The sequence below is a fragment of the Heterocephalus glaber genome, unplaced genomic scaffold (genome assembly GCF_053883595.1).
Source record: "Heterocephalus glaber isolate CG9 unplaced genomic scaffold, H.glaber_assembly_v1.0 deba00001555, whole genome shotgun sequence".
Classification (NCBI taxonomy): Eukaryota; Metazoa; Chordata; class Mammalia; order Rodentia; family Bathyergidae; genus Heterocephalus; species Heterocephalus glaber.
Window position 1 is genome coordinate 2,384,050 of NW_028258346.1, and position 22,104 is coordinate 2,406,153.

General features: G+C 43.2%; 1 protein-coding gene across 4 annotated transcripts in view; it reads left to right on the forward strand.

The window, feature by feature from the left end:
- Ndufaf6 (NADH:ubiquinone oxidoreductase complex assembly factor 6) overlaps positions 1–20,575 on the forward strand; it is a 43,747-nt gene extending 23,172 nt beyond the window's left edge. For 2 of the 4 annotated variants that reach the window (XR_015442831.1, XR_015442833.1), the window contains exons 10-11: positions 1,041–1,107; positions 3,046–4,048. The gene's annotated coding sequence lies outside the window, so the exon portion shown is untranslated. Of the gene's footprint in view, positions 1–1,040; positions 4,049–9,202; positions 9,286–20,533 lie in introns of those variants that run through there. The other 2 variants (XR_015442832.1, XM_087190630.1) reach the window with 2 other exon arrangements.
- The last annotated feature ends 1,529 nt before the right edge of the window (positions 20,576–22,104 follow it).

The following is a 22,104-nucleotide window of genomic DNA, read 5'->3' on the forward strand; positions in this document are numbered from 1 at the left end:
GGTTTTTTATTTAGAAACAACAGATATTGGGGCCAGGGATTTAGCTCAATGGTTCTGCAGCCTGCCTTGCAAGCACAAGGACCTGAGTTTGGTCCTCGGTACCAACAAAAACCAGAAAACAAAACAGAAACAACAGGTACTATATCTGTTTCCCGAAGAGAAAAGGAATTCTTGGGTGGGTGTTGCATAGCTCACAGAAGTGGTGTGGGTTTGCTGTGGAATTAGAGACCCTCCTGAAAGTCTGCCATCGGGCACCATGAGCCCAGGCAGTGGCTGCTGTGCCATCTGTGCGAATTCAGAGCCCATGAGAGGTAGAGGAAATGTCATCCTCTTTCCCTCACCTCCCCTAGACGAAGGAAAGGGAAAGCCGGTCAAATTAGCCCTGGGATTTACAGCCAAAACTCATGTGTTCAGTATAGTTGGAAAATGCATTTATTTAGGAATCACGAGGAATGAACTTAGCCTTTGAGGCGTACTGGTCACTGTGTTGAGGGCTTTATATCCCTAACATTTAATCTTCACAACCTTGTGTGAAAATTTAGCCATGATGATAAAACAAGGCGAGGCAGCTGCTAGTAAGAGCCGGCTTCCTAATTTGATTTCACATTTGGCTAGTCCAGAAGCTTTTGCTTTCCTGTTAATTCCACCACACCAGTCTGTCATGCAGCATGGTTATGATCATGAACAAAGCTGCACTGGCAAAATGTGTATTTGTATTGTAACTTTTATTAGCAGAATTGTATCAAACATTCATTAAGGGGTATACAATTTTAAAAAGTAGTATAAATTGAGTTTCCCAGTGATAGGCACTATGATTGATATATATATGTGTGTGTGTGGTATATTACTCACTTGATCTTCTTAAAAACCCTATGAAAAAAGGCAATCCTTTGGTAATTGAAATTTTAAATTATAAAATGGATAGCAACTGGGAAAAATTTAAATTATTTATATTGCTATTAATTGGTAAATTTTTTATCTGTATAAGTCTCTCCTTAAAGACAAGATTATGCCAGTTTCCCCTTTTTTTGCATTTTTAGTGGTCTTGTCTCCTGCCCTAACATCTCCAGTATATTTGTGCCATTTCTCTGAAGTCTTTGGTTTCAGGTATGAATTGTGCTTATTTAAGCTGTGAGTTCATAATGGCTTAAAATATTACCTTTTTGAAAATTCAAACAGAGCTTTTCAAAGGCAAGAGCATATTGGTTCATTCATCAGGTCCTCCCTCGGTACCCAGAACAAGCTTCCAATATAGAGCAAGTAGAAATTAGTGAATGTTTAATTGAACAAATGTACAATGTGGTTGTGCATATCAGCGTACTTTCAGTTGATACTGATGCTGAAAGAACATCCTCTTGTTCAGTTCTATGGCTTTAGAGAGCCTTGTAGCTTGTCTTCAAAGGCAAGTGCAAGGAAATGGGACATGTTTCCTCTTGACAGTCTAAGTGACCTAGGGTTGGAGAGTTCATCACAAAGAGTCTTTATTAGCATTGTCTGTTGGTCTTCCCAGGTTAAATTGGGCAGTAATCAGGTGCTAACTATCTTGGTTCCTGTCTCAGGGTCTTAAAACAGAAGGGTTCAAACACTCAGCTGGATTACTGATGCTTTAGTGGCTCAGAAGCCAAATTAATATTAAGTAAGTAATTTCAAAACACTTCCTAAGCCATTTTAGATTTGATAGCTTAGAGATTTGTATGAACTAAATTTACCAGTCTCATAGAGAAAAAAATGAAGTCTTAGTCAATGGTATTTACCATACTATTAATTTCCTGGCATAAAATACTCCTTAAGATGGTGCCAACATTCTCGTTTATTTTCAAATCTCTAGGTTTGTATTAGTATTTTAAAGGCATCAGGTAAAATTTAAAACTGTTTTAGTTGCATCTTGATACTGACTAGGTAGAGAGCAACCAGTAACAAATATTAAGTACAAAATACAGGTCAGTCTAAATGTAGGTAAAGTTGCCTATCATTAAGAAATAAGTTATGGATTGTTTGTTTGCTTTTTGGTACATACTCAACAGTGAGTTACATCCCCAGCTGCCACCATTCCCCTTTTTGGTATTTTTTTAATAGTATATAATTGAGATACATAAGAATTATATTCATCGTGGACCTAGCCCTTTTAAATTTTATTTTGAGACAAGGTCTCACTAAGTTGCCCAGGTTGGCATCGAACTTGCTACCCTTCTGCCTCAGCCTCTCCAGTAGTGGGGATTACAGGCATGTGCCACCATGCCTGGCATGGGCATGTTCTTAATCATTGGCAGCATTCTTTCTCTCTTTTTGTTTAAACCTTTCTTTTTGATGAAATTAAATAATTGTTGAGAAATGTAATAGTGGATAACACCTACTGAACATGAGCTTGGACAGGTGGTGTACTTTGCACTTCTGTGTTTTGCAGTGAAGTAAGTCTTTATCTTTCAACTGATGAAACTGTCTCAGAGATACAAAGTTCAAGGTCACGCAGCTGTTGGTACTAGAGCTGCATGCCAAAGCCACTTCACTTCAATGCCAAAGCCCAAAGCCCATTAGTTTTTACCATCCTTGAGACTTGTAAAATAAACTGCCAAGTGTAAAAGCTCAAGGGCATGACTTTTTTCAGAAATAAGTATTACTGCATAAATTTCAGGTATAGATTAGGTTAAAAAGTAATTACTATATAAATTCCAAGTGCAAATTAGGTGAGAGAGAAATAGGTTGAAATAGGTCTCAAGTGTTGGCTACTGAGTGTGCACAGAGGGGCACTTACCTGCCTTGGAGGTCAGAGAAGGTTTCCCAGAGGCGGCGGCATGTGAATGTGTCAGGAAGGTTGGGTAGGAGCCAGGGCTTGGACAGAGTGTGGACGTTCTTGTGGGGAGGTCCTGGCCAAAGGAGCAGGATATACAAAGAACAGAATGTAACGGCCAGCGTTCTAAGGAAAGCTTGTGAATAAAAAGTGGCCACATCCTCTAGTCTAGTGAAACACTTTGAATTAAGATCAGAGACGGGAGTATGTATTTTGCCCATTTCAGTATACCTTATGTGCCCTTGTATTTGTTTTAGGTCGTACAAATTGGATTTCTCTGAAGACACTGGCCTAAGAAAGTTTTGTCCAGAAAGATCCACAGAGTTGTAAACATTATGCAGATGGTTATTGAAAATAAAATAAAACAAAATATCCTACTGGTTTTTTTAGTAAGGAGAACAGAGCAAGAAACCATACACACCCAGAGCTGGGGAGGCTACTGGAAATGGGTCAGAAGGAGGGAAGAGCAGATGAGGGCTGAATACATTAAAATAATGTGGACACTCTACCTACTTTCTTCTTTAGTGAACATACATTTCTTGGATAACTGTAAAATTATTTCTCAAAAATTAGAACCCTTCAAATGAGAAAAGTGGTGGTAGACAGGGAATGTGACTATATTTATAGAACAGTGAATAGGTAGATAGGTGGACTTGAATTTTTCCATTGTACATACCAGTTAAAAAGAGTTTGTTCAACAGCAAAAAGGAATAGTAGCACAATAGACTATTAAATATGTGACATTCTTTAGTATAAGCTGAAAGAAATTGAAATAGTTTAGATGCAGAGCAATAGAGTACAGTGATGTAAAACACTGCCCTTAGGAGTGGATTCTGGAGTCCCTGCCCTGCCTTCCTGACCACCATGTAATCTCAGCAAGTTTGTAAAATATACAGAATCATGTCAGCCTCAATGCTTGTGAGGAACAAATACGGTCAGATGTGTAAAATAATAATAACCTACATCTAGTAAATAACCAATATCATTAACATTCTTATACAGAAGTCTCAACCTGACAGCCTGAACCTAATTAGGCCTACAAGTATATTCTATTTTGCAGGTATGGCATTTGAAAAGAAGAACTTGAGTGCTTTTAGACAGGACATGTTCTTTCCAATTGGCCGCTGGTCCTAGCATGAGCTCTTACCTCACACCCAGCCCCATTCAGACATTCATATTTCTTGCTCACTGTGTAAACACTTGAGTGGGCCACCAGTGGCTACAGAGAATTGCTGGCTAGTGGGGTAATAGCAAGTGACATACAGCTTGAGGCTGGCTTCAGGAAGTGCAGCTGTGCTTTCTCCCAAAATGCTACTCTATTTTAATTATTGTTTACACCTTTCTCCCACACTCATACCAAGTTTCCTTGCTTGCGAGTCAGAATCCCCAGAATGTACTATAGATCTTGATGGTGCTACAAAAATCTTGGTGGTCTGAGTAAGTGTGGCACAGTGTGTCATGGGAGTGCAACTCTCAGAATCTGTTCACTGGGGCTGGGACCAGTAGGTGAAGGATGAACTGGAAGTGTGTGTCTAAGATGTGCTAGCTGGGGAATGCATACGGCATCCAAGAAGCTAAGTCATTGGGTACAACTGGGAAGCAGGACAGGAAGGAAAAGTGAGGCTGGAGAGAGAAGTCACAATCACATTATGATGTTTGGTCTTTTAAGAGTGACACAAGAGGGGCCGGGGATTTAGCTCAGTGGTTTCGCCGCCTGCTTGCAAGCACAAGGACCCGAATTCAATCCCCAGTGCCAAAAAAATGACACGAGATAAGTACTTCTAAGATGACTCATAACATGTATTTATGCATGTACGCATGGATATTTAAATTATTTGAAGTGTAATTGTGTATTTGGATCAGTAAAGCCTTGAATCAGATACAAGATAGAATGTCCTTATTGTTATTTGCTAATTCTGTGGGTGGACTTTTTCTTCCCCTGCACAAATACTATTTTCCTTTCCTCATTAAACAGCCTTGGTTTGGTGTACTGTTTTTCCTTTTATTTTTAATCATGATTAATCTTCCCAGCTGGTTAGTTATATAATAATATCCTGTGTGTTTAAACACGGTCCTACATAATGAATTTCTCAGTGAACAAGTTCAAGAGCTTTCAAAACCACAAGATCTCTTTGATGGGTGCTACAAGAATTCTTTGGGAATCCAGCATTAATGATTTGCGAAGCTATTTCACTATATTCTACATGTTTTTCTTTTTGCTGCAGTTTTATGTAATCTTAATTTTCTAATTTGATTCATAAGTTGAGAAATTTCTCACTTAAAGATAAAGCCTCTACCCTTTTCTTGTAAGCTGTTCACTGTGGTTGTTAGAAATAGACCTAAGTCTTGCTTTGGGGGCTGTGTATAATATACTCTTTACTATTTTTAAATAATGAATGTATTTTTCTTTACAAGCAACTCACATGTCTCATTGCAGAAATCTTGGCGAGAAAATACCAAGGTTGTAGGGGTTAATTATTTTAAAAATCACATATAATTTCGTCAGGAAAGAGATAACCACCATCCATCCTTCCAGTTCTTTCTTTGGCATACATAACATACAGCAGTGGTACACTTGATGTATTGTTTCTAATCTGCATCCTAGCTTCACAATACGATGTAAAAAAGGATATATTAGAAAAATCTACTTTATTTTTATTCTACAGAAGATCATTTTAATTTCCTAGGAATATGTTCTCTCTCTCATTTTGCAGTTGTGGTCCAGATGTACTTAAGGGCCCAGCCTTACAAGGTTGGCCTTTCCTTTATTCCTTAAAATAAAGTGTTCAAGCCACTCTCCCATGTGATATTCTCTGAAAAGCCGAGGTAACCTTTGGCGGTATTTACAGGGAGCTCCAGGGCAGACTGGAACACGAGATTTATGACTTACCCTGCCACTGCTCATGATAGGTTTAGTTGTCTCCAGTATGGATGAGTTTGAGCATCTTTTTATATACTTAAAAGCCATTTGTTTATCCATTGGTTTAATTCTTTGTATTCTTTGTCTAGTTCATGATCTTAAAAAAACTTTCTTCCTACAATTACTTTTAATACTTTCATATTTTTATTTTCCTGCATTTAAATCCGTATGGAGTGGACTGGGGATTTAGCTCAGTGGTTCTGCTGCCTGCCTCGAAAGCACAAGGTCCAGAGTTTGATCGCCGGTACCAGAAAAAAAAAAATCCGCATGGAGTTAGTTTGAGGCAAGGTATGAGGTATGGGTCTGCAGATGGTTGCTTAGGCCATGAGATTTGAAAGGCTAAGCATATATTCATATATTCAGTTTCCATGTGTATTTAAATCTGAAAGGTATTTTAATAAACTAGAGGAGGTCACCTTTTAAAGGAATTTTCTCTTAAACCCTTTTTACTAAAAATACTTTTGGGGAAAAAATCCTTTTTGAGGAGTGGTCACTTTCTTGGTTATTTTTAGAAGTCTTTTTTTTTTTTTTAAAAATTACTCTGTCTAAAGTAGGGTAGTGTAGAGCCCAGAGAAATCAAATTTTAGTCTCATAGCTTTCGCTGTCTTTTACTAGAACAAGAAAAACAAAGCATATTTTCTCATTCTCTCCTCCCTCCCTTCCTCCCATTCTCCCTGCCTTCTTCCCTCCATTCCTCCCTCCCTCTCTCTCAGAAAGTCAGCAGAAGGGAGGAGGAGGGTAAACTAGAGGTCTTTGTAAATCACACTGCAAGTCCATTTGCCTGAGCAAAAAAATGACATTACATGGATTTAAATCATCTTGACTATCTGTTTTGTTTTTATTCTCTGTGTTGAAGAAAGCCTTTTCTTTTCCTTCTTTTTTTTTTTAAACCCAGGGAACACTGAACTACCTCCCAAGTCCTCTATAATTTTATTTTGAGATAGGTTCTTGCTAAATTGCTTGGGCTAGACTCAAACTTGGGATCTTCCTGCTTCAGCCTTCCCAGTAACAGATTACAGGCATGTACTACCACGCCTAGCTAAAATATTTGTTATGATCCCAGATTAACCAAAAAACAACAAAAAAAAGCTTTCGAGTTGGTTGAGTTGGGTTAGCTCAGATGTGAGCCATATATCGAAGAGAAGCAGTTTGCAGGGTCCAGGGCTCAACCAAAGACTGTGAGGCAAACTAATAAGGTAGTTCCTCCTAAATTTACTCATTCAGGTAAATTTTCAGGGTTCATTTAATGTGGATGTAGCTGCTGCCTCTCAGTGAGGACTGTTCTCCCCACACAAGGTCCTGTTTTCCTGTTTTCTGTTTTAGCTCCTGATCCTGGTGCCAGTCTCAAGCACAAAGAGGAGCAGAAGTCCAGCTTCACCTTGGGCCTCTGATGATGCTGGGTGGGGGGGTGGCTCTTAGTTTCTGCTGGGCCCCATCCTGGCCAGGAAAGTGAGGGGTGCCTGTGACCACTCCCCTTGTGGCCTTGCTGTGGTGTGGACAGTGGTCAAAGTCCAGAGGCCACTAGGTCTCCTCTGTCCCCACCCAGCAGGGTGGGGACTGCACTGACACCATGGGGCAGGACCCTTTTTACTGTCAGCTGGAGACAAGTCCAGGCTCCTGTGGCCTTCTCTGAGGTCACACTGTGGAGGCGGAGCCCTCGTTACAGCTGCTACGGAGGCAGGGCTCCCACTCCTTGGGTGGTATGGCTGGGATGGGCTGCAGTTGTATCTGTAGTCACTGTCAAAAAGACTTTTTTGGCCTTGTTCGGCTGCCCTTCTGGTCCTTTGGCACTGTGTCTTAGTCTGTTAGGTGTTGCTGTAACAAAATGCCCCTGGTGGGTATTGTATAAAGAAAAGTTCACTTGGGCCATGATTCTGGTGGCCCGAGAGTCACAAGGGCAAGTCCGGAGGGCAGCATCTAGTGAGGGGCCCCTGGATTCATCACTGTGGCAGATGGCATCATGGAGAGCACATGAGTGAGAACCCACATGGCCGAAAGGAAGCAAGAAAGCGGGAGAGGCCAGGCTGGCTCTCCCACAACAGCCTGCTTCTGCAAGAGCTAAACCAGTCCTGCTCCAGAGAGAGCCCGTTCACCCACCTAGAGGGCAGAGCCCCGATGACCTAATTGCCTGCCACTAGGCCCCACCTTTTAAAGGCCCCACAATCCCAAAGCCACCACAATGGGCAACGCTCTTCCCACACACAAATCGTCAGGGGACAAACCATAGTAACTAGAAAGAACAGGCTTGTGCAGATTTTGAGGTTGCTCCTCTTCATTTTTCTGGGTTTCCACCTTCTTCAGATCCACGTGTGGGATATAGGAGATCAAAAGAAAACCTAGAGAGCAAGAGCGCATCACCAGCTTGTTCTTTGGATCCTGTCTTAGTCTGTTGCTGGGACACAATACCTGGCACCCACAATTTAAAGGAAGAGAGGTTTATTTTGGCTCATAGTTGGGGGAACATCTAGATATAACAGACCCTAAAGTGCCTGGGGGTCTGCCTTCTGCCCTCCTTTCTTCAGTGTAACGTTCAGGGATTTTAGCTGTACTTAGAGCAAAGGGCGAAAGACACCCCTGCTCCATCTGCCTGGAAGCAGTCGGGAGACAACTTACAAGGATCAGTTACCTTCCTGTTGTGGCCTGCCGCTGGGCACGCTGCATCCCCCACTGGTCAGCGTCTGGCACATGATAAGAGCTTCAGGATGTTAGTGACTGACTGAATCCTCAGTTTCCAAATGAAGAAATTTAGGGGATTAAGTAATTTTCCCTAAGCCACACAGCTAGTAGCAATGGGAAGAACTGGGATTTAAAAAATGGGCCTGAGCTCTCAGAAACATCACTGGGCACTTATGAGATGCAAGGTTCCTTTTGTTCTCAGGACAAAGGATGAGTGAGAGGAGGCCTCCAATTGAGACAGCCACAATGTGACAGTGTGACACTGTTGTACTGAATTAACAATGTACTTGCATTCTGCAAGCCAGTGCCCAAAGCTGTCAAGTCTTTCCTTCCATTCACTGCCAAACTTCCTGCCGGCGTCCTAATTACTTCTTAATTCCTGTGCAAATGGGTTTCCACTCCAGTTTCTCCTCAGCAGCTGCCCTAAAGAACAAATTCTGTTTTGTTTTTTGTTTTGTTTGTTTTTTGCAGTGCTGGGGATTGAACCCAGGACTTAGGCAAGCACTCTACCATCGAGCTACATCCCCAGGCCTTTTATTTTTAGTATTTTGAGACAGTTCGTTGCTAATTTTTACTTTTATTTATTTTGAGGCAGGTTCTTGCTAGGTTGTCCACACTGGCTTTAAACTTGGGACCCTCTTGCCTCAGCCTTCCAAGTTGCTGAGATTATAGGTGTGTGGTACCGTGCCCAGATCCCAATTCTCATCCTTTTAAGATTCTCTGAAGCATTTCCTAACATTTCCCACCATGTCCTGACTTTTGGCCTTCATGATGTTCCACTTTCTTGATCTGCTTTCTGTTTTCTCTTTCTCCTCAAGTTCAAAGAACTGCTGGAGATCCCTCCTTTCTTTTGCTGACAACTTCTCCTTCCCAGCTTATCTAAGGACACAGCCTCAACAAGGTAAATGCACTCACTCGCTCACTATTCATTGACTGAGCGCCTGCTAGGTAGCACACTCTGCCCTGTAGCAGTGGACAAGGCAAACAAGGGAGCTCTCCTCATGGAGCTAGTATTCTAGTGGAAGACAGAAAACAAGCCACAACGAATCAGCCACGGAACACAGCGTGTCAGCAGTGTTAGACCTGTAACTGTGTGCACGCTCTCGGTTACCTCTTAGACTCCAAAATGACTGAGGGGAAGACTTGTGGGTGTAGAGCTACTGCCACCACCTTGTGCTGGGTTCTCATGATCGTTTACTAAGGCAGAGCCTCCACATAGTTATGACTGAAAATTTCTGCTGAATTAAAACAATATTATTTTTTTCTGAGACTTTTATTTACTAATGCTCAGAACAGTTTTAAATGTCCTCAGTGTTCCATAATGAATTTGAAACCTATCCCGCCATAGGTCCGCTGTGTGATATGGGGCAAGTTACTTAACCAGTTTCAGCCGTAGTTGTTCATGTCCCTGGGGAGACTTAACTTGAGAACCTTGTATCCATTCCATGCAGGCCCCTGTGGTACCTCTGTGTCCCAAGGTGAAGGTCTCTTTTTTTTGAGAGGTACAATAGAATATCGAACCAGGCAGCTTGGCCTCCTATGCAGACTCTTCTACTTCTTAGTGATTGACTGTTAGCAAATTATTTAATCTCTCAGTGCCTCAACTTTCTCATCTGTAAAATGGGATAACCCCTAGCATTCTCATGAAGATTAAATGAGTTAATTCCTATAAACTGCTGAGAATACTGATGGTGCTTAGCCCTACAAGAGTTTTTCCATTTTAATCTATTTACATACATACTTTCATCACTTTCATAGAAAGTCAGGTCACTAGATTTCATCTATTATAATCTTGTTGACTTTAAGGTTTGATTATTTTCCATCTTGGATGCCTTAATGATTTCAGGTTATCAAGTGTATATTTATCTCTCAGCTTCAGTGGATGAACTTCTAAAAAAAATGCTGAGTTTCTCTCTACTTTGGATTATGAAATTAAAAAGATATACACAAACAAAGCCAAACCATATAAAAATTCATGAATTTGGAAGCTGTATTTGAAACAAGTAGGCCAGATGGCAGATAATGAATATACACTAAAACTGTTAATGTCATACATAAGGATTAAAATGTATCAACAACTACAAGCTGGGCAGAGAATTTCTGGTGCCATAATTCACTTTCACGGCTTCTGGCTGTGTAACTCAACTGCAGTTAAAACAAAACCCCTCTGTCCCACATAGGTCCTTTTTCTCAGGTTGGTGGTTTTGAAGCATATCTCTCATGATTTTTTCCCATTCTATCTCCCACTAATCACCTTCCCTTTATTATTTGACTAAATCAGAGGGAGAAAACAAATTTTAGAAAACAAACAGTAAAAAAGAAATTTCTACAACAGAGAAACGCTGGTGATAATACAGTTCATGTAGAAGCTGATATCACCCTCCTTAAATGACAAAACTGGTTTTACATGGCTAGTTCTGTATTGATATTTTAGTTTATTATTGCCAGGCACTGAACCCAGGGCCTGGTGCATGCTAAACCTGTGCTGTACTCTGAACTACACCTCTAGACCCACAGATAATTGCATTCCTTTATTCATTCATTCGTTCATCCATCTGAGGATTGAACCCAGGCCTTCACACTGAGCTACATTCCCAGCCTTTTTTATTTTGGGACAGGGTCTTGCTAAATTGCCCAGGCTGGGCTTGAACTTGCAATCTTCCTGCCTCAGCTTCCCAGTGTTACAGTTACAGGCCTGTGCCACCACATCTAGCTCCCTGGATGGTTATTTAAAAGCATAAGGCAGACAGCATGAGCACAGTGTCCCCATTAGCCAGTCTGCCTGGTGGACTTGCTGACCATCACAGGGATGTCCTGGGGGCTCCTGGGCCTGCAGTGGGATTTAGGAGCTTAGCACTCCCCAGGGCTGAGCCTAGCAACCTTTGCACAGGCACAGGGGCTTGCAGCCCAGAAATGCTCAGGTATTTACGAATACCTCAGATACCTCCATCCTAGGCAGCGTTCCCTAGGAGATAAGAATGTGGGTGGTGGAGACGTGTTCCTCCCACTGTAAGAGCTGGTGGCTGAGTGGCTTGTGGGAAATTGAACAACAGTGGGCTGAAGTCACTACAGTTCCCCAGCTCAGCTCTAGCAACCCCAGGGCATCTCAGAACCAGCTGCATCGTCACTACAAACTCTACATCCTGTGCCTTGTTTGGGGTTGTGGTCTTACTAGGGGCTACTAGCTGCCCTGGTAGGAGTTTGAGGACCTGGGACAGGTTTTGTTTTGTTTTTTCTGCTGTTCACTTTCATTCCTTTAACCCTTCATTCACTCTGCACAGACTAGTGTTATCTTAGGGAGACAGGAGTAGCAACAAAACATGCTGGTCCCACTTTGATCATTTTTAACCTCCTCCTTCTCAGAAGTTAATCTCTGCATGCATCTTGGCACCAGCACCATGCCTGTCTCTTAGGTTCCTTTCTCTCCATATCTCCTGCCTCCCCTATCCAGAGCATCTAAGACCCAGGGCCTTCCTGCTGGGCTGCCCCACTTTGAAGTCCAACCTACACATGCCCAGGGCAGCTCCCCACATCAGAACCCTCCTTGCCTGTCTGAACCTAACTGTGCGCTGGTCTGTTTCCTAAGAGCCTTACTCTCCAGGGTGGAGGCTGTGGTTTCCTTTACACTAGTCTACAGTCTGTGGTAACAACAGGCAGGCCTTGGCGCTCATCTTAGTTACCCTGTAACACATGCCTTTCCTGTCAAGGCAAAGTAGAGGCAGCAGCCTGCTTGCAGTTGGGGCTGCCTGAGCCGCTAGAGGCAGAGCAGGGCTCCCAAGTTTCCTATTAGGGCTCAGAAGTCCTGATCAGCATTTCCGTCTGAAGCCACATTCTTGCACTGAGGCTCTTCAAGGCAGAGAGTGTGGCTCCTGCCTCTGCACTGAAGTGGGACAAAGCCACAGAGGCAGTGCAGGGTCACGAGTGGCCCAGGCTGACCTGCTCTACCCATTGGATACCAGGCGCGTCTGTGTGGTGGGGCAGTGCACTGCTTTTTCTGGCTGGAGCTGAGATATGGTAAAAGAAAGGACAGGGAGACGGGAGACAAGGGAATCATGACTACAAAATTGTTCTTTTAAGACTACAACTTCTGGGTCCCAGTCAGAGTTACTCAAGGCAACCCGTATTGGCATTCCTTTGGTTAAATTTAGGCTCCTTTCCTTCCAATCTCTCTCTTAAGGGCCTGCATTCTATTCCTTGAGTGTGGCCCTTCTAATTTCTGCCTAACAAAACCTGTTCCATGCCCCTTACTGCCTCGTTCTGAAAATTCTTAACTTACTCTACAAGAAGGGTGGGTTAGGTTCCTTATCTCCGTTTCAGGAACCTCTGGGACCCTGTCCGGTAAGAGAGTTCAAAACATCTGTCAAGGCAGGCCCAGCACGATAGGCCCTGTACACATCCTCGCGGGCAGCAAGCATCCTGCGCGATTTGAAGAGCCGGGACGAGAAGGGAGGGAAAGCAGCCCCCATCAGGGTCTCCCCAGGCCGAGAGCAGGAGCCCAGCGCGGGGATGGCAGGAGATGGGCCGGGGTGTCACTGCAGAGGCAGCTGCGGGGTCTGCGGGGACGACGGGCGTGGTGAAGGCTAGGTCCTTCCTAGCCTCCAGTTACCTGGTTCTCCACGCGGCCGAGGGTCGCCCGGATGGACCGCTCCGCGACACTCCTGCCTCTGCCTCCTGGACCTCGCAGGCCGGGAAGCATTTCCACACAGCAGGAGCAGGAGCGGATTTCCGCTGCTGGGTTTGTCTCCCGGGCTGCGGGAAGCCGGTGGAGACAGAGGCGACGCCCCCCTGGGTTTTGGGCCGGGGAGGACCGCGCTCCCCGCTCCCCGGGGACCACAGGGTCCGCGGCCTCGCCCTCCCTGACCTTCCGCTCTCCCTCTCTGCCTGTCCTTTTACGGTCACCCTTCCCTCGGGGTCTGTCCTAGGGACTTTGTCACTTTGACCCTATTTCCTGCTACTTCCGTCCATCGCTCTGGCTCCTTTGAACACCTTCACCCCATCCTTTGTCATAACATTTAAAATAAAAATGGATCTGAATCTGACCACAGCTTCCAGTTTATAGGACATATTAAAGACATCAAGGTGATGCAGCCAGCAAAACGCAGTGTGGGAAGACTAGAGTGTAGCAAACAATAGGAAGGAGAAGGAGGAAATCCCCTGAGATTTAAAAACTTATCCGCCAAACCCAGTCTGTGGTCCCAATTTGACTCCTAATTCAAACAAACTTTTTAAAAATGAAAATTTAAACTTGACTTGATATTGATAATATAAGAAATCATTGTTGAGCTGGGGATTTAGCTCAGTGGTTTCGCTGCCTGCTGTGCAAGCACAAGGACCCAAGTTTGATCCCCAGTACCAAAAAAAAAAAAAAAAAAAAAAGAAATCATTGTTAATTTTCTAAAAGGTATAATGGCTTTTTTTTTTGGTACCGGGGATCGAACTCAGGACCTTGCACTTTCGAGGCAGGCGCCAGAACCACTGAGCTAAATCCCTGGCCCTAAAAGGTATAATGGCTTTTTAAAAAAAGAGTCCTTATCTTTAAAGATTCATACTGAAATGTTTATGGTGCGAATTATAGTGCCTGGAATTTGCTTCAAAATAATAACGCAGAAGTAGGTGAGGGTTGGGGTGTAACAAGGCCATGGTCTGATAATCGTTGAGGGTGGCCTTGGGAGTTCATGTATGATTCTTTCTCCATTAAAACATGTCTCCATTTTTCAAGTTTTCAAAAAGAAAATAGTCTCAGCATTTTCACATGGCCCTGAAAGCACGTGGAAAACGTGAGAACTGGGGGTCCTTTTTGTTACTGACTTGTATGGCTCCTCTTGTGAGCTGACCCCTCACTGGGCTGGGTTTTGATCTCAGGGAAAAGAGTGAGAAACAGTCGGATTGGTCTTGACCCGGGTCAGGGGCGTGTCTGCAGTTTGGCTCGGGTTTTAACCTGGCTGGACTTCCCTTCCTGAACAGAAACTAAAAGTGGCTCTGGGTTTCCAACCACTTGAAGATGGTTTTGCAGCTCTTTCAGTCTCCATGCGCCTGGCCTGTAATTATCAGCGTGTGATCTGCTGCCTAACTTCCCCTTTCTATAAATGGCAGAGATTTCCTCTGCCTCTCTTGCTGACTAGAAGGCAGTGAGCTGTCTTTGGTGTCTCCCCCTCTTCTCTGTGTATATCCATTTAGTCATCAGGTTTATTGATTCTTCCTTCACAGTGTTTTTGACTCATCTCTTCTTTCGACGTTCATCACTCCCTTCTAATCCCAGGTGTGGATTTTTTCCTACTTGTATTCACCTCCTCACCAGCAACTGGCTCTTACTGTCCTTCCTCCAGCTATCCCTCTGCCACTGACCACTAGAGAGAACCTGGAGATCAAAGGCTTCATATTTAGTCTGAGGCCAGAAGAGGGAAAATTCCCCCTCACTCCAAATTCTTTCCCTTACAATCTCAAGAGTTTCATTTAGAGAAAGTTGGAATGATGATTATCAGGCAGCCAGCAACTCTGTACCTCAAAAAGAGTCTAATGTGGAAAACATTGTTACTCAGTTGTTAAGCAAACACATTGTTTACCGATTGTTGGTAGGTCAACAGTTTCTCAGACCTGGATAGTCAACAAGCAGAACCCAAGGTCACAAGGATTTCATTCAAGTGGCTCAACAGACAGATGAAAGAGCTCAAAATGGAGGGTCTGGAGATTCCTTTACTCACTTTAACATAAGTGCAATACAGTAGGTTTCTAAATCGTGGGCACAAGGTTTGACCAGTGACTTTCAGGTTTGTGAATTTGCTCATTTGTATGAAGTTGTGGGTGTGTAATCATAAAATCATTTTTAGTTATGCACTTAAATCATTTTCTTTATTGGAAAACAATTACATTAAATAAAATTAGGACCATCCAGGAAAATTCAGTGGTCATAAAGCCACTGGAGCCAAACACAACCTCACAATGCTTAGAACGAATTTCTTTGAGGGCCCCAAAGAAGCATTTATCATCTTAGCATCCTTGATTAATGACCTCCTTTTTACTTGGATTTTCTCCTTCCCAGGTCCACCATTAATATCGTTTGGGGAAGAGTTGTTAAATGACCTAGTCAGAGGGTTTCCCTGGAATTTTCTAGTTGGTCTGGTGAGAAAGGGTCCTCTTTCCTCTTTGGAGGAAATTAGGGATGTAGCTGCTCAGAATGTGAGTTTTCTTCGACCAACCAGCCTGAGAAAACTGGGAGAGGGACTTGAAGGATGGAGTCTCTGGCTCCAGGTATGCCTGAGGCCAGCCTCACCCCTACCTCTCCAGTTACTTAACCTTAGAAATCCTTTTGCTTAAGCAGTTCTAGGTCACTCTTGTGTTATCACAAACCCCGTTCACATGTCTCTGAATTATTTTGAATTACTATCAGGGAGTCGACAAACACAGATCAGCACAGTATGACTGGGACTAGGTAGCCACAAAAAATCAAAACAACAAAAGGAGAGAGCCGCTTGCTGACTCTAAACAAGGGTTGTGACTCCTCGCCATTTCTAGAAATTGATGAAGTCATAAAAGGGCCCAAATTTTAAATGAGGGAGGGCTCAGCAGTCCTATTACCTAATGCTACATCATTACAAAGAGCGACTTCTGACCAGTCACACCCCATTCATAATTTTCTGCAGTTCTTAATAAAAATTACATGTCTGTGTGAAGCTCTCCAATGCCCAAAGTTTTGCTAACATTCAAATGCCCCAAAAGTCGTTCCTTCTCAGGAAAGGCAGCCTATAGGGTAATTTTCTCACCCCTCACTGGGGCACTCTGGGCTTCCAGAACTGGGCTTGGCCTTGGCGGGAACTTCATTTCTCACAGTGCTCCAAAATGTCCATTTTGCCCTGCTCATGCTGGTCTCTTCCTCCTTCACACGGGTCAGGCCCAGTCCTTCTACTTTTGTTCAAGCTACTCACCCTGCACCCTTCCTCCCACCTGTGTTCTTACTCATCTTTCCCTCTTTCCAAAAAAAAAAAAAAAAATGGCTGTATGTCGAATATGGTCCCGAGTGCTGTGTACAACAGACTCATAGCACACTGTGCTTGTTCCTCAGAATGTGACTGTATTTAGAGACAGGACCTTTAAAGAGGTAATTAAAGTAAAATAAGGTCAGTGGAGTGGGCTCTAATCCAATTTCTAATCCAATCTGACCGGTGTCCCTATAAGAAGAGGAGATTAGGACACAGATGTGCACCGAGGGGAAATAGCATCTGTAAGCCGAGGAGAAACCAAGCCTATCAACAGCTCGATCTGGGACTTCTACCCTCCACTGCTGTGAGGGAATAGGCCAGTTTGGTATTTTGTTATGACAGCTGCTGCAGACTAATCCAAGGGGCTTATGGTCTGGGGAGGGAGATGAGAAGGAAGAGAAGTGAGAACTATGCAGTCTGGTGAGTGTGGTGACAGACACATAGGATGTGGCTGCATGGGCCCCTGTGGTGGGGGACAAGAGGGAGTGTTAGGAAATTTCCCATGGGGAAGTTATTCCGAGTTCTAAAGGTCATGAGAAATGCCCGTGTCTGGGAGGGTTCAGGGGAAGCAGAGGCGAGCCCTCAGGCACTGTGGTGTCTTGCTGTGTGTGCTGTCACCACCCAGCTCTCTACCTGAGCCACAGGCAGTTCCAGCAGAGGTGATTGGGCAGCTTAGTGACTGAGACCCTCCAGTCTCGAAATAAAAAATAAAAAACGAGGAAGGGAATGTAGCTCCGTAAAAGGCCTTGGGTTCAATCCACTGTACAAAAAGGAAAAATAAAGATAATAATGGTTTGTTTAAGTTAGGATTAAAAAAAGCCCACAGACTACCAATAGTAATAAAAATATTCTTTTTCTTCTTTTGGGATTTGTAACTTGGGTTTTTATTTTTATTTATTGTTTTTCTTTCACCTCTTTTTTATTAGTGTGTATCAGTTATATAGACCAGTGGGTTTCATTTTGGCAAATTTGTACATGTGCATAACATACATTGATAATTTTACCTCCTGTACTCCCCTTGCCCCATTTCCCCACTAGTTTCACATTTTTGAGGGGTTTTGGTGCATATAGGATATTTTGATCATATCACTCCCCCTATTGCCTGCCCTCACCCCCCTCTCTCTCCCTCTTATGCCTTTCCTCTTGTCTAATGATAGTCCCCCTTCTACGTTCAGGTCTTCTTTTTAAAAATTTAACATATTAGAAAAAGCATGCAATATTTGTTTGAGTCTGGTTTATTTTGCTCAGCATGATGATCTCCAGATCCATCCATTTTTCTGCAAATGACAAAATTTTGTTCTTCATTATGACTGAATAATATTCCATTGTATACACATACCACATTTTCCTTATCCATTCATCTGTTGATGGGACCTAGGTTGATTGCATATCTTGGCTATTGTGAATTGTGCCACAATAAACATGGGTATAAAGATGATCCTATAGTATGCTGATTTTAATTCTTCTTCCTCCTTCTCTTCTTCCTCCTTTTTCCTCTTCATGCTGGGGATCAAATCCAGAGCCTCATACATGCTAGGCAAGTTCTCTACAACTGAGCTGTGTTTGGGTAAAACAAATCAGCACTACTTTCCAATGATGCCATTCAGCTTCCTTGGTACCAGTCCCATGGCTTGGTGCCAATTCAATTGGCATTCCAGGAAATTGGACTCAAACACAGAGACTTCTTTAGATGACAAATACCATGGTGGGAATAACAACTAGAAATCTAAAACCTGTCTCGTACCATACCTAGACCGGAGACTCCTGTCTGTAACAAAACAACACTTGGTACTGCTATGGCTTGGGTGTGGTTTGTCTCCTATGGTTCATATGTTGGAAGCTTGGTCCTTGAAATAGGGCTTGGTGGGAGATCCCTAGGTAAATGGCCCTTGGAAGGGATTAAGGAAGCTTTCATGGGGCCCTGAGCTCTTTTGAGAATGAGTTGTAATAAGAGTGAGCACAAACCTTTAATCACTCTCTGGCTTCCTGTTTGGTCATATGATTGCTTCTTCTTAAACATGCTGTGGTCATTGTGATACCATTTGCCGTGGAGCCCTCCACAGAGCCAGTGCTACGCAGTTTGAACTTTCAGGTCACAAAACTGAGACATAAATAATCCTTCTTCCTGGACCGGGGATTTAGCTCAGTGGTTCTGGCGCCTGCCTTGAAAGCTCAAGGACCTGAGTTCGATCCCTGGTACCAAAAAAAAAAGTGACAATAATCCTTCTTCCTTTATTAAGTAGTCTGGAGGGCCAGGGATTTAGCTCAGTGGTTTCACTACCTGCCGTGCAAGCTCAAGGACCTGAGTTCGATCCCTGGTACCAAAAAAAAAAAAAAAAAAAAAGAATAAAGTAGCCTGCCTTAGGTATTTCATTATAGTAACAGAAAAAAAGAGAATAATACAGATATCTATTGTGGGATTTTGCTTTTGTAACCAACTTTCACAGTAATAGAACTTAAGAAAGAACTGGTGAATAGATGGAGTATATAGTTAGAGGCTGTCTTACTTTTATAAGCCTTAGTTTTAAAAAGCACAGTGAAATTCACAAAACCCTGGGTGCAACTGGACAAAAATTCCTAAAATAAAAAAGTGCTTAAATTGTGTTTGAAGATCTACTTAGGACAGTTTGAAACTGGATTTTCAGCAATGGACATGCACAGAGGGGACCAATTCAGCCAGTCAGTGACCTTTTGATGTGTACAAAATCAAAACTCCCTGTGCACAACATGTAACTCCTCCTGAAAAAAAACATGCAGCCTGTGAAGAGGCTTAATGACTGTCTACATCTGTCCAAAAGACCCCTAAAATTTCCCCTTCTCACTATCCAGCCGAAAGCAGCTTCTCCCTTCTCCTATCCTATAAATTCTCTCGATAACAACTGCCTGGGGAAGCAAATCTGAGCTTTTTCCCACCTTCTGACCTTCTTACCAGTTGACCCTGTGAGAAAAAGCGCTTTCTTTTTGCAAAACCTGAGTTCCACAGCATTGCCTTTCGTGTGCACTGAGCAGAAGGTCCTTGCTTGGGATCAGTAGCTTATAGACCCAGGCCCAAGTAATTATCATTTAGATCTACTCGATGATTTCTGTACTAAAAGCATCATTGCTCAGTCCTGAATTATACTTGGTAAAGTATGCAGCACCACTTCATGACTCCTTAGGAGTATTTTGGCCAAAGGCAGATGACTGATGCCCCCTAAAACCTGGAACTGGATTTGTAGTACGAAAGCTTACTGACTCTTACCTGCAAATGAAACAGGGATCTGCATCTTGGTAAATGAATGCTTGCCTACAGGAAAGGCCCTCATATCATTTATGGTCTATTTGGCTTATAAAGCTCTCTTTTTGGAAAAAGAGACCTTTAGATAATGTGACTCAAGAATGAGAAAAATTGGGGCTGGGAGTGTAGTGTGGTGATATACCACTTGCCATGGGTTCAATCCCCAGCAGCACAAAAAGAAAAAATAAGAAAGAATGAGAACAATTGGGCCTTGATCTGAGTTCAAATTTAGCTATTCAAAAGGAATCTTGAACTGTCTCTGTTTCCTGTGCTTCTTCATTTCTTCATTGTCCACTTTACCTAAATCTAAAGAATAAGGAAATCCTACATGGCATGGGTCAGAGACTAGCAGGCAATGCCAGGAACTTGGCAATGTCACACGGTCATAGGAAACTTTGTCCAGAGAGTTCATAGAACAGGATAGGTGGTGGATGGCGACAGAATGTTTTAGATGCCACAGAGAACTCTCAAAGTGGCCATAGGCCACCCTAGAAGAATGTTGCACTTGCATTCCCATGGATCTCTCTAGAATCTCTAGCATTACCCAAAGGACCTGAGAAACAAACCCAGAGACCAGATTAGGTAACCTACCTAATAACCCATGGCTGGCTCTGCAGGCTCTGAACACTGGGAATGGACTTAGTCTCTTTGTTTGACTTGAGTAAACTTGGTTCTTAGTATAGAAATGAACTACAAACCCTGACCACAATCTATTTTCCTACTATTTGTCTATGTCTCAGTATTCAAATATTTGACCTCCTATGAGTGGCAAGCTTCCCTTCAACCAACCACATGCTATAATCTCTGAACTGCATTTAGATCAGCCTGGATTATTTTATTATCATCAAATCCAAATTGTATGGAATAATGGCCTTCTTTTCCCTTGGTCTAAACAGGAGACTGAAAGAGAAAAACCTGAGATTGAAAAAGTGAAAATCACCTCAAGCTGACAAAGGAAAAAGCAGCTCTACTTTTCATCAGGCTGGGAGGACAAGGCAGGTAAATAAAGCCAGCTGCTCAGGAAATGAAAACCTCCCTTCCCCTAGAGCTGCAAAGTGGTAAAATAACTCTTGGGGTGGTTATGGATTTGTACCAGTGATACTCCCAGAATCACCTTGCTGTTTTCCTTTGCTCCTGGGGCACCCCATGGCTAAACCCACCCCCATCATGACAGCAGCAGCTGCTCCCTAGTTAGCCTCTGCCTCTCCTAATCCTGCCCTCAGAAACAGCCCCTTTCCTCGGAGTCCTTCAGTGGGATGCAAAGCCGAGGGAAGATGCTTCCCTCCTTCCTCTTCTCTTCTCCAGTTCCCTCCCTTCCCCAGGTGGTACAGGGATAGGGCGGCAATATTGCCTGAGGGAGGGGGGAGCTGGCCCCAGGGTGGGGGTGCTTGCAGTTTGTGGGAATGTCAGGAGGTAATACAGCGGTTCATACTTGTATCTTCCCTTTTCATCTTCCTATAAATGCTCTCCCCATTTTTGATTACTTCTTATACATTTATAGACCTTCACATTTCTGCTATCCAAAAATTCATCATCTTTGTATCTATGATGCTTTGTAACTTTTTCCTTTCTTGGAGGAAAAACCTCTTATCCATGACTCACATTTCTCACAAAGCTTCCCAGACCCTCTTCTTATCCATTACTTGGCTATGACGATTGTCCTTCGCATTTTTTTCTAGCTTTGTTTCCTCCATCCATGGCTTCCATTTAAACTTCCAGACAGTCAGAAATCTATTTGGAGTGTAAAACCTGCTTTGGCTTCTTCCTTTCCTTAGCCACATTTATTTTAACACATTTAAAAATATTTCTTGCCATTCTGTGCCTCCATGAAAACAGATCTAAATTTCCTTCCTTGTCCCTCCCTGCCAGAATTTTTCTGTCCTAATCCATAGCACTACTGAGCTCCATGATTGAAGTGGATCCATTGAGGGCTTTTGAGACCTTTGTTTCCACTCTTACTACAGAAGTGCAGCTACAACGTCTTCTCTGATAACATTTTACAACCTCCAGCCTTTCTTTTAATTATATTTTAATTAATTAATTAATTTTGTAGTACTGGGGATCAAACCCAGGACCTTTGAACATAATGCACTTTTTTTGTGTGGTACCAGGGATCGAACTCAGGACCTTGTGCTTGCAAGGCAGGTGGTGGAACCACTGAGCTAAATCTCGGCCCCATCATGCACTTTTGATTCATGGTTGGTACATGTGTGTGTGTGTGTGTGTGTGTGTGTGAGACACAATCACAATAAAACTCACTGTTTCCCAAGATCCCTCTCCTTTCCCCAGAGAACTGTGGAAACTGCAGCCTCCACCTGCCCCTGGGCTGCATCCCAATAGCAGAGCAGGGCAGAAGCTCAGAGCTGCTCTCGAAGATGCCAGACTGTGCCTGGTGTCTCTGGTGGGGGACGGTCACCCACAGCCACCCTGCTCGAGCCCCCAGCCGCAGGCCTCTCTGCTGCAAAGA